The sequence below is a fragment of the Hermetia illucens genome, chromosome 1, assembly GCF_905115235.1.
Source record: "Hermetia illucens chromosome 1, iHerIll2.2.curated.20191125, whole genome shotgun sequence".
Lineage (NCBI taxonomy): Eukaryota > Metazoa > Arthropoda > Insecta > Diptera > Stratiomyidae > Hermetia > Hermetia illucens.
This window is the reverse complement of record NC_051849.1, coordinates 185,615,302-185,625,000: the sequence shown is the minus strand read 5'-3', so window position 1 is coordinate 185,625,000 and position 9,699 is coordinate 185,615,302.

Sequence of the window (9,699 nt, the reverse complement as noted above, 5' to 3'; positions counted from 1 at the left end):
TATGTTGCAGCTTTCCCGTAATGCAACAGTAAATGAAAAGATGAGTTTTTCTTCGAAACCCGTTTGTTTATCTTGAGAAAATGAAAAATGGAAAAAAAAATCAGAGAAACAGATCAAGAACATTTTTTCTTTATTGTGATGATCCGTTTAGGCTTAATTGCAATGGGAGTATAATAGGAAATGGCATGGAAAACTGTGTTGAGTCTTCGGTCATCTGCTTGTATACCAGGGCATCAAATAGTTGATAAACAACGTTACAATCAGATAATATCCGCTTCAAAGCAGAGAATTTTCAAGCTACAATGTATACATTGTATTTCCAACAATTCCAAAGATTATACATTGTTTTCTTTTTAGGAAACTGGGTTACTTCTTAAGCTTCATTGGGACGCCTTATGGAAGTCTGGTGCGTGGGGGCATAGAATATCACAGTGAACCTAGTAACTCAGGGAACAACGCTTCATCATATTGTATCTTCCTAGCAGGAGTGTGAACCTAGATACATAGATCGATAGAGTAGCAATTCTACTCTTCCTCCTTTGTCTGTCAATTCATACTCTTCTTGGAATTTTATGCTAATGCTGAAGCTTCACAGGTGTCCACTTGTAGGCGCTTGTAGATTACGCGTATAAAGTGCAGCGCAATGACATTGTTTTTATATCATCTATGTATATTCACAGCCCGCATATATTATTCTGCAGCTCCTTTAAATTCTGTAAGCCCAAAAAACCATACACTATACCCTGGATGTGTATCCACGGCAGGATACCTCTTCTAAATGTACATATATAAATTGAAAATCACACATGTCGGCTATAATGATATGACGGAAACTAATGTCCTCTTTAAATCGACAAAGCCGACCAATTCCAAGAACACATGGTTACGGAAATCACACAACACAAAAGGATAAGGATAACCACTGAACATTTTTTAGTAAATTCCACCCCGAGGGATTGGAACATCTTAATGATGTTCAGCACAATCTGATCTTGGTATCATATCTTCCTTTCTTTCTAGACAACCAAAACGTACAATATAAATATATACACGTATTTTCATATACATATATATTACCCATAAGAAAGCAATGGATTTAAAAGATCCGTTATCTGTGGAACATCTTTGGGCTGAAATTCAATATAGGGCCCCGGAAAATATCTGAAATGATTTTCATGAACTGATTGTCTCTGTCGGGTATAGCCAAAGAAGTTCAGTATCTTTTCTAAATAAATTTATACCTTTTCTAATGCAATCCATGCCCAAACTAGTAATTATCATTGGAGGGCAGTAATTAAGGGCTATAAGTCGATTTTACTTGGATAGTTCTTAAAGGTTTAATGGATTTTTAATTTCTAATGCTATAGAATTGATCTAAAATAAAGAAAATATTGAAGAGCTTGATTGTTAACCTAAAAACTAAATGTAACCCAATATATATTTTATCAATTATAGTTGATATGTATAGTGCGTAGTTGGAGTATAATTAGGGCAGTTTTGATTGATGGTTCTACCAAACTTTTTAAGCATGGTAAATCAAATTTTTTAGCTGACTTTGAAAGTGGACTGTTTTGGAGTGATACCTAGAGAAATCCATTCCGTTATGAAAATTTGAAAACCATTAAAAGATGGTTATGGTTAGATGAAAATGGAATGTTTACTAAGGATTTAATGACTTTATGAAAAACAATTCAAATATTTAAGGACTAAAAAAAAAGAAGCATTTTTTATATCACAAATATCACTTCTCTGAAGTCAGCTCCTGTAAGCTCTGCGATTCTCTAAGATCCTGAAATACAGTATATTCGAAATAAATAACAGTTTAATCAACATTGCGAACATCTTCAATTTATCTAAGTGTAATCTTGCGGTGTAGCTAACGATGTCATTGATGTATTTGAAATAATTATACACGTCCATGTAGCAATGATTAAGGGAATAAATGGTTCCCGAAATACCTGTATACAACAAAAACCGTCTATTTATTTTAAATCTTTTATTTGTTATATTTAATTTCGAAATATTTGAGGATTTGGAGATTATTATCTTTTGACGGCGCGATTGTTAAAGGGATAGAGTGACTGCCAGGATACTGTACCCCTAGGAGCAGCTTTCGTAGTAACGTACTATCATATTCTGTGAATGGTCTTATCTCGCTCAAATATGCTGATCATCATCATCAACGGCGCAACAACCGGTATCCGGTCTAGGCCTGCCTTAATAAGGAACTCCAGACATCCCGGTTTTGCGCCGAGGTCCACCAATTCGATATCCCTAAAAGCTGTCTGGCGTCCTGGCCCACGCCATCGCTCCATCTTAGGCAGGGTCTGCCTCGTCTTCTTTTCCTACCATAGATATTGCCCTTATAGACTTTCCGGGTGGGATCATCTTCATCCATACGGATTAAGTGACCCGCCCACCGTAACCTATTGAGCCGGATTTTATCCACAACCGGACGGTCATGGTATCGCTCATAGATTTCGTCATTGTGTAGGCTACGGAATCGTCCATCCTCATGCAGGCGGCCAAAAATTCTTCGGAGGATTCTTCTCTCGAACGCGGCCAAGAGTTCGCAATTTTTCTTGCTAAGAACCCAAGTTTCCGAGGAATACATGAGGACTGGCAAGATCATAGTCTTGTACAGTAAGAGCTTTGACCCTATGGTGAGACGTTTCGGGCGGAACAGTCTTTGTAAGCTAAAATAGGCTCTGTTGGCTGACAACAACGCGGATTTCATCATCGTAGTTGTTATCGGTTGTGATTTTCGACCCTTGATAGGAGAAATTGTCAACGGTCTCAAAATTGTATTCCCCTATCCTTATTCTTGTTCGTGCTTGTGTTTGACCAGTGCGGTTTGATGTTGTTGGTTGATTCGTCTTCGGTGCTAACGTTGCCACCATGTATTTTGTCTTGCCTCCATTGATGTGCAGCCCAAGATCTCGCGCCGCCTGCTCGATCTGGATGAAGGCAGTTTGAACGTCTCGAGTGGTTCTTCCCATGATGTCGATATCGTCAGCATAGGCCAGTAGTTGGGTGGACTTGAAGAGGAGCGTACCTCTTGCATTCACCTCAGCATCACGGATCACCTTCTCGAGGGCCAGGTTAAAGAGGACGCATGATAGCGCATCCCCTTGTCGTAGACCGTTGTTGATGTGGAATGGTCTTGAGAGTGATCCTGCTGCTTTTATCTGGCCTCGCACATTGGTCAGGGTCAGCCTAGTCAGCCTTATTAATTTCGTCGGGATACCGAATTCTCTCATGACCGTGTACAGTTTTACCCTGGCTATGCTATCATAGGCGGCTTTAAAGTCGATGAACAGATGGTGCAACTGTTGTCCATATTCCAACAGTTTTTCCATCGCCTGCCGCAGAGAGAAAATCTGATCTGTTGCTGATTTGCCTGGAGTGAAGCCTCTTTGGTACGGGCCAATGATGTTCTGGGCGTATGGGGCTATCCGGCCTAGCAAGATAGTGGAGAATATCTTATAGATGGTACTCAGCAACGTGATACCTCTATAATTGCTGCACTGTGTGATATCTCCCTTTTTATGTATGAGACAGATTATGCCTCGCTGCCAATCGTCAGGCATTGATTCGCTGTCCCATACCTTGAGCACAAGTTGATGAACCACTTGGTGTAACTGGTCGCCTCCATATTTAACCAATTCGGCTGTAATTCCATCGGCTCCTGGCGACTTATGATTTTTTAGCCGATGAATTGCACGGACTGTTTCTCCTAAACTTGGTGGTGGCAGTATTTGTCCGTCGTCTTCAGTTGGCGGGACCTCCAACTCGCCGATGTTCTGGTTGTTCAGTAGCTCATCAAAGTACTCAACCCATCGCTCTAATATGCCCATTCTGTCGGAAATCAGATTTCCCTCTTTGTCTCGGCAGGATGAGCATTGAGGTGTATAAGGCTTCATCCTGCTGACTTGTTGGTAAAACTTCCGCCTTTTCTGCCTGGTGCGGTTGCTCCCTGTACTTTTCTAGTTCACAGACTTGTTGGTTCTCCCAGGCTTCCTTTTTCCGTCTGTGAACTCGCTTCTCCGCTCGACGGAGTTCGTGATAAGTCTCTGCGCGTGCCCGCGTTCTTTGAGAATGCAACATTACTCGGTATGCGGCATTCTTCCGTTCCGTTGCTAGCTTACATTCATCGTCAAACCAGCCGTTCCGACTCCTTTTGCGGCTGGGGCCAAGTATATTTGTGGCCGTATCCATGATAACGTTCTTCAGGTGGTTGTGAAGATCATTAGTTGATGTTTCATCTCCAGGTCCTCTATTGACTGCGGTTATTGCGGCATCCATTTCCCTTTTATAGGTGTCGCGGAGGGTTGTGTTGTGGATGGCTTCAGTGTTCACTCTCACCTGATTGTCAGAGGGGATTCTAGGTGGTATTGTTATTCGAGCTCGGAGCACCATGCCAACGAGATAGTGATCCGAGTCTATATTGGCCCCCCTATATGTTCTGACATTCATCAAGGCTGAGAGGTGGCGGCGTTTGATCAACACGTGGTCAATTTGGTTGAAAGTGGTCCCGTCTGGAGAGGCCCACGTATGTTTGTGGACCGCTTTCCGCGCAAACCAGGTACTTCGAACAACCATTTCGTGTGACCCTGCTAATTGAATAGTCCGCAGTCCGTTATCATTTGTTTTTTCGTGTAAGCTATGGGAGCCAACGTATCGCCTGAATACGGGCTCCTTCCCTACTTGGCTGTTAAAATCCCCAAGTATGATTTTGATATCATATCTGGGACAGGCTTCGAGGGTTCTTTCTACTGCCTCGTAGAAGGTATCCTTCTCCGACTCTGCAGTCTCCTCTGTAGGGGCGTGAACGTTTATGAGGCTTATATTTCTAAACTTGCCTCGCAAGCGCAGAGTGCATAGCCGTTCGCTTATACTTTCAAAGCCGATAACAGCAGGTTTCATTTTTTAGCTGACTAAGAAACCTACTCCGAGCACATGGTTTACTGGATGGCCGCTATAATATATGGTGTAGTGGCTCTTCTCCAGGAAACCGGTCCCTGTCCATCGCATCTCTTGCAGCGCTGTTACATCAGCCCTATATTGGGACAGGGTATCGACTAGCTGCTTATCAACTTCATCTCTGTACAGGGAGCGCACGTTCCATGAGAAAATGCGCAAATCGTTGTTCCTTTGTCCTTGCCGGGTCCGTCGTTTTAAAATCCGTCCTATCCGAGGCTCCTGTTGTGGCTTCGTAACAGGTTGTTTCCCGTGTAGGGTTGTCAGCCCTACCCAACTCCCAACCTGGAGGACCAGTTGGTACAATTTGTCCCGTTTTTAGGCGCGGGAGACTCGCCTTCATCCTTCTCCGTCTGCAGCTTTTCGTCAAGAAAGAGCTCGCAGCGGTCACCACGTGGAGGTGGAGATAAGGTTTGGTAGTAGAGCTGTTGGTGTTGGTTCAGCAGGCATTTCCCAGGTTTTATGCTCCATCGTGGGTACCAATCCACGTTTCGCCCCGGACCTATACTACCCTTTGACCACCAAATATGCTGATACAACCTGAAATATCCAGATGTAATAAATCCTGACTGCTGTCACGCTTCCCTCTGTCCATCATATATCTGCATGTACAAAATGTAAGGCCATCAAACTATTAGTTTACGAACCTATATAACGATGTTAGGAGCTTCGTCTCAATTATGACTGATTGAATATGAAGTATTGTAATATTTATCTCCGGCTGATGCACCAACCAACCTGACAGTCAAAACGTGGGATAGGTCCCAGGGCGAAACGTGGATTGGTACCCACGATGTTTATGGTCCATGAGAAATGCCTACTGAACCAACACCAACTGCTCTACTACTAAACCCTATCTCCACCTCCACGTGGTGATCGCTGAGAGTTCTTTCTTAATGAAAAACTGCAGACGAAGAAGGATGATGGCGAGTCTCCCGCGCCTAAAGACGGGACAAATTGTACCAATTGGACCTACAACCTGGGGACAGGAGCTTTGGACTGGATTGACAACGCAACGACGAGCCTGTCAACGAAAACGGAATAACGATTTACGCATTTTCGTATAGAACGTCCTCTCCCTGTACAGATCTTAAGCTGGTGAGCAGCTAGCTGATACCCTGTCCCAATATAAGGCTGATATTACAGCATTGCACGAGACGCGTTGGACAGGGACCGGTTTCCACGAGAAGAGACACCACACCATATATTATAGCGGTCAACCAGTAAACCCCGGAGAAGTTTTCCTAGTCAGTCAAAAAATGAAACCGACTATTATCGTCTATGAAAACATAACAGAAAGGCAATGCACTGTGCTATTGCGCAGCAAATTCCGAAATACAAGCTCATTCACGTTCACGCCCCTAAAGAGGAAACTGCAAAGTGGGAGAAGGATAGTTTCTACGAGGCAATTGAGCCGAACCTCGAAGCCGGTCCCAACTATGATATCAAAATCATACTTAGAAATTTTAACAGCCAAATAGGGACGGAGTTGGATTGTTGGAAGTACCAGGTTTGCGCGGAAAGCGGTCCACAAATATACACAGGCCTCTTCAAACAAGGCCACTTTCAATCACATTGGCCGCCACCTCTGAGTGTCAGAACATATAAGTGGGACCAACATAGACTCAGATCACTAATCTCATTTCCATAGTGCTCCAGATTGAGATAGCAACAACGTCCAGAATCTCCTATGACAATCAAGTGAGAGTTAATATTGAAGATATTCACAACAACGCCCTACGTAACACTTATAAAGGGGAAGAGGATGCCACAATAACCGCAGTCAACAGATTTCCTGGAAATGAACCATCGATAAATAATTTTCAAAACCACTTGAAGAACGTTATCATTGAAACGGCTACTTGGCTACAGTCTCAAAAAAATTCGGAGCGGCTGGTTCGGTGTTGAAATTAAATTAACAACGGAACGGAAGAATGCAGCATACCGGGCAGTGCTACACTCTAGAAAACGCGGGCGCGCACGAACTTCGTCGAGTGGAGAAGCAACTTAAGAGACAGAAAAAGGAAGCCTGGGAGAACCAACAAGTCTGTGAACTCGAGAAGGTCAGGGAGCTACCGCACCAGACACAGAAGCCTTACCAACAAGTCAGCAGGATGATAGCCTTACACACCTCGATGGTCATCCTGCCGAGAAAAAGAAGGAGATCTGATTTCCAACAGAATGAGCATATTGTAGTGATGGGTTGAGTATTTTGCTGAACTGGTGAACAACCAGAACATCGGCGAGTTGAAGGTCCCGCCAACTGAAGACGACGGGCAAATGCCGCCACCACCAATCATGGAAGAAACAGTCCGTGCAATTCATCGGCTTCAAAACCATAAGTCGCCAGGAGCCAATGGAATTACAGCAAAATTAATTAAATATGAAGGCACCAAACTACACCAAGCAGTTCATCAACTTATAGTCAAGGTCTAGGTCAAGGTCATGCCTGACAACTGGCATCGAGGCATTATTAGTCCCAAACACAAGAAGTCACTTAGCACAGAAATTATTGGGGTATCACATTGCTGAGTATCATCTATAAGACATTCTCCGCTATCTTGCTAGGCTCCGCCCATAACATCATCGGCCCGTACCAAAGAGGCTTCACTCCAGGCAAATCAGCAACAGGTCAGACTTTCTCTCTACGGCAAGCGATGGAAATACTGCTGGAATATAACCATCATTTGCACCATCTTTTCATCGACTTTAAGGGGGTCATCCCGTGTGAAGTCCGTTTCTTTTGGCTTTATTTAGAAATTTTTTGTGAAGAACTGGAGAAAGTTACAAATTTTTCACCATAGATTTACTAATATATTGGACGTGCATAGTAACTTTTCCAGCCCGATCACATAGTTCGTTATTGAACTACAGAGCATTTTATACACCCGTCCCCAAAAAAGGTGTTTTTCCGGGACCACGCGCTGCGATCACCTTAAAGAAAAAAGGTAAATGGCATTTTAACGTGCAGACTTAACTACAGCCCGCAAACAAGGATTATTAAAAAATATTAAAAACTACATTTTTGGTGCCGTGTTAAACTTTTTTTTTGAATTCTGGTGTTTTTTTACGGTTTCTTCAATGAATAAAAAAACTACTGAATGAATCTCAATTATCCTAGTTTGCAGACCACAGAAATATGTTCTGAATAAGTCGTGAAAATTTCAAAGAATTTCGTTGGATAGATTTTGCGCTATGGTGGCCGCCGATTTGCAACATGCAGTTTCGAGAAAAACACATTTAAAAAGTAGAGTGTGATTTTTAGCATAAAAACTTAACTGACCATTAATCTGCTATACGTAGTCCATAAACCTTTTCTTGAAGAAACACATCTACGGTCTTGACTTCAATTTTGTCCTTTTAGTGGTCCTTTTAGGTCCGACGTTTCCTCGTCTTTTCTGCTGCTAGCTTTTGGTTTGCAGCCTCCTTGTCTTTGAGCAGACGGGTCCCTGCCGATTTATTCAGTTGTTCCCGTTTATCCTTCTTCGTCTTCTTTCTTTCGGACCTGCAAATTACTTTAATAAAGTCTCCTTCACCTACGTCGTCCACTTTCCGCTTTTTCCCCACTTCACTTTGAAGTGGGCTATCTGCTGTCCGTTTGGCGCCAGCAGGGTTCTCAGCGGGAAGTGCGGCTGATTTTCAATCTTCTTCCGCTGTTCTCTACCTTCTCCTGTAGAAGGAGATGCAGTCCAATAATTCCTCCAGTTCCATCAGCCCGTTTTTGACACCTTTGCTGACGTTCCTCTGGTGGACCGTTGCCGCCCGCATACGCTTCACCACTGCCGTGCATTTCCTGAAGAGCCTTTCCTCTTCGACTCTAGCTAGGACGGTCGACTGCACTTCCCTTTGGTTTGTATCCGCTTTCACCCGCTCAGGACTAGCGATTCTGACTGGGCTTTTTTTCCAGAACAGGGGCACTACAGGGTATTGGAGTTGCCTTCCCGGACCGCCGGCCTCGCTACTTGGTAAGGCTTCCTCTTTATTTGGGCGTTCTGGTATCACATCATGTATGTCGGCTTTCGCTGATCGCTGCGGTGAACGACGCATTGTTGTGATGGGCCCAAACCCACTCAACTCTTCCTTCTTCCCTTGCATTTCATCGATTTTAGGTTTTGGTTGGTTTATTATCTATGAAAAACTCACCAGCGCATCGTGTGCAAGGGGGCGGGCCACAATAGTCAGGAGCGGGTGTACCCTCGGTGACACAGCCACTACCCCAGTGTCCTGAGGCCTGACCTACGGTTATAGCTGATCCCGGAATTCACGGACGAATCAGCGCTCGCTCGGGGCAACGCGGTTTACTAACACCGATTCAATGTACACTACCTGACCAGAGTCCCGAAGGGGCTAGCTCCTGATACACATCACAACTACCACCTTAACAGAGCTAGGCTCACATCACCCCATCGACGTTGGCAGAGAGCTGTCGGCGGCTCCGGGGACTCCCAGTGTGTCCTGACGTGTACCGATCATTCGCGGTTCACTCTTCACCGGCTACATAAGGTTACTACCTAGGACGCAGGTATACTGCCAGCTAGGGGGTCAGAACTACTTACTCGGGCACCTCGGGGACATCACCATCCGTACCGTAAGGTCGCTGACGACCCCTGAAGGTATTGTCTTATTTAATGGCATAGACAAAAAGATGCTGTTTGGAAATTCGTCTGAGGCTTAAGGTGCTCAAACGCAGAAAGGTTTAATTTCTTTTGGATCGATTTC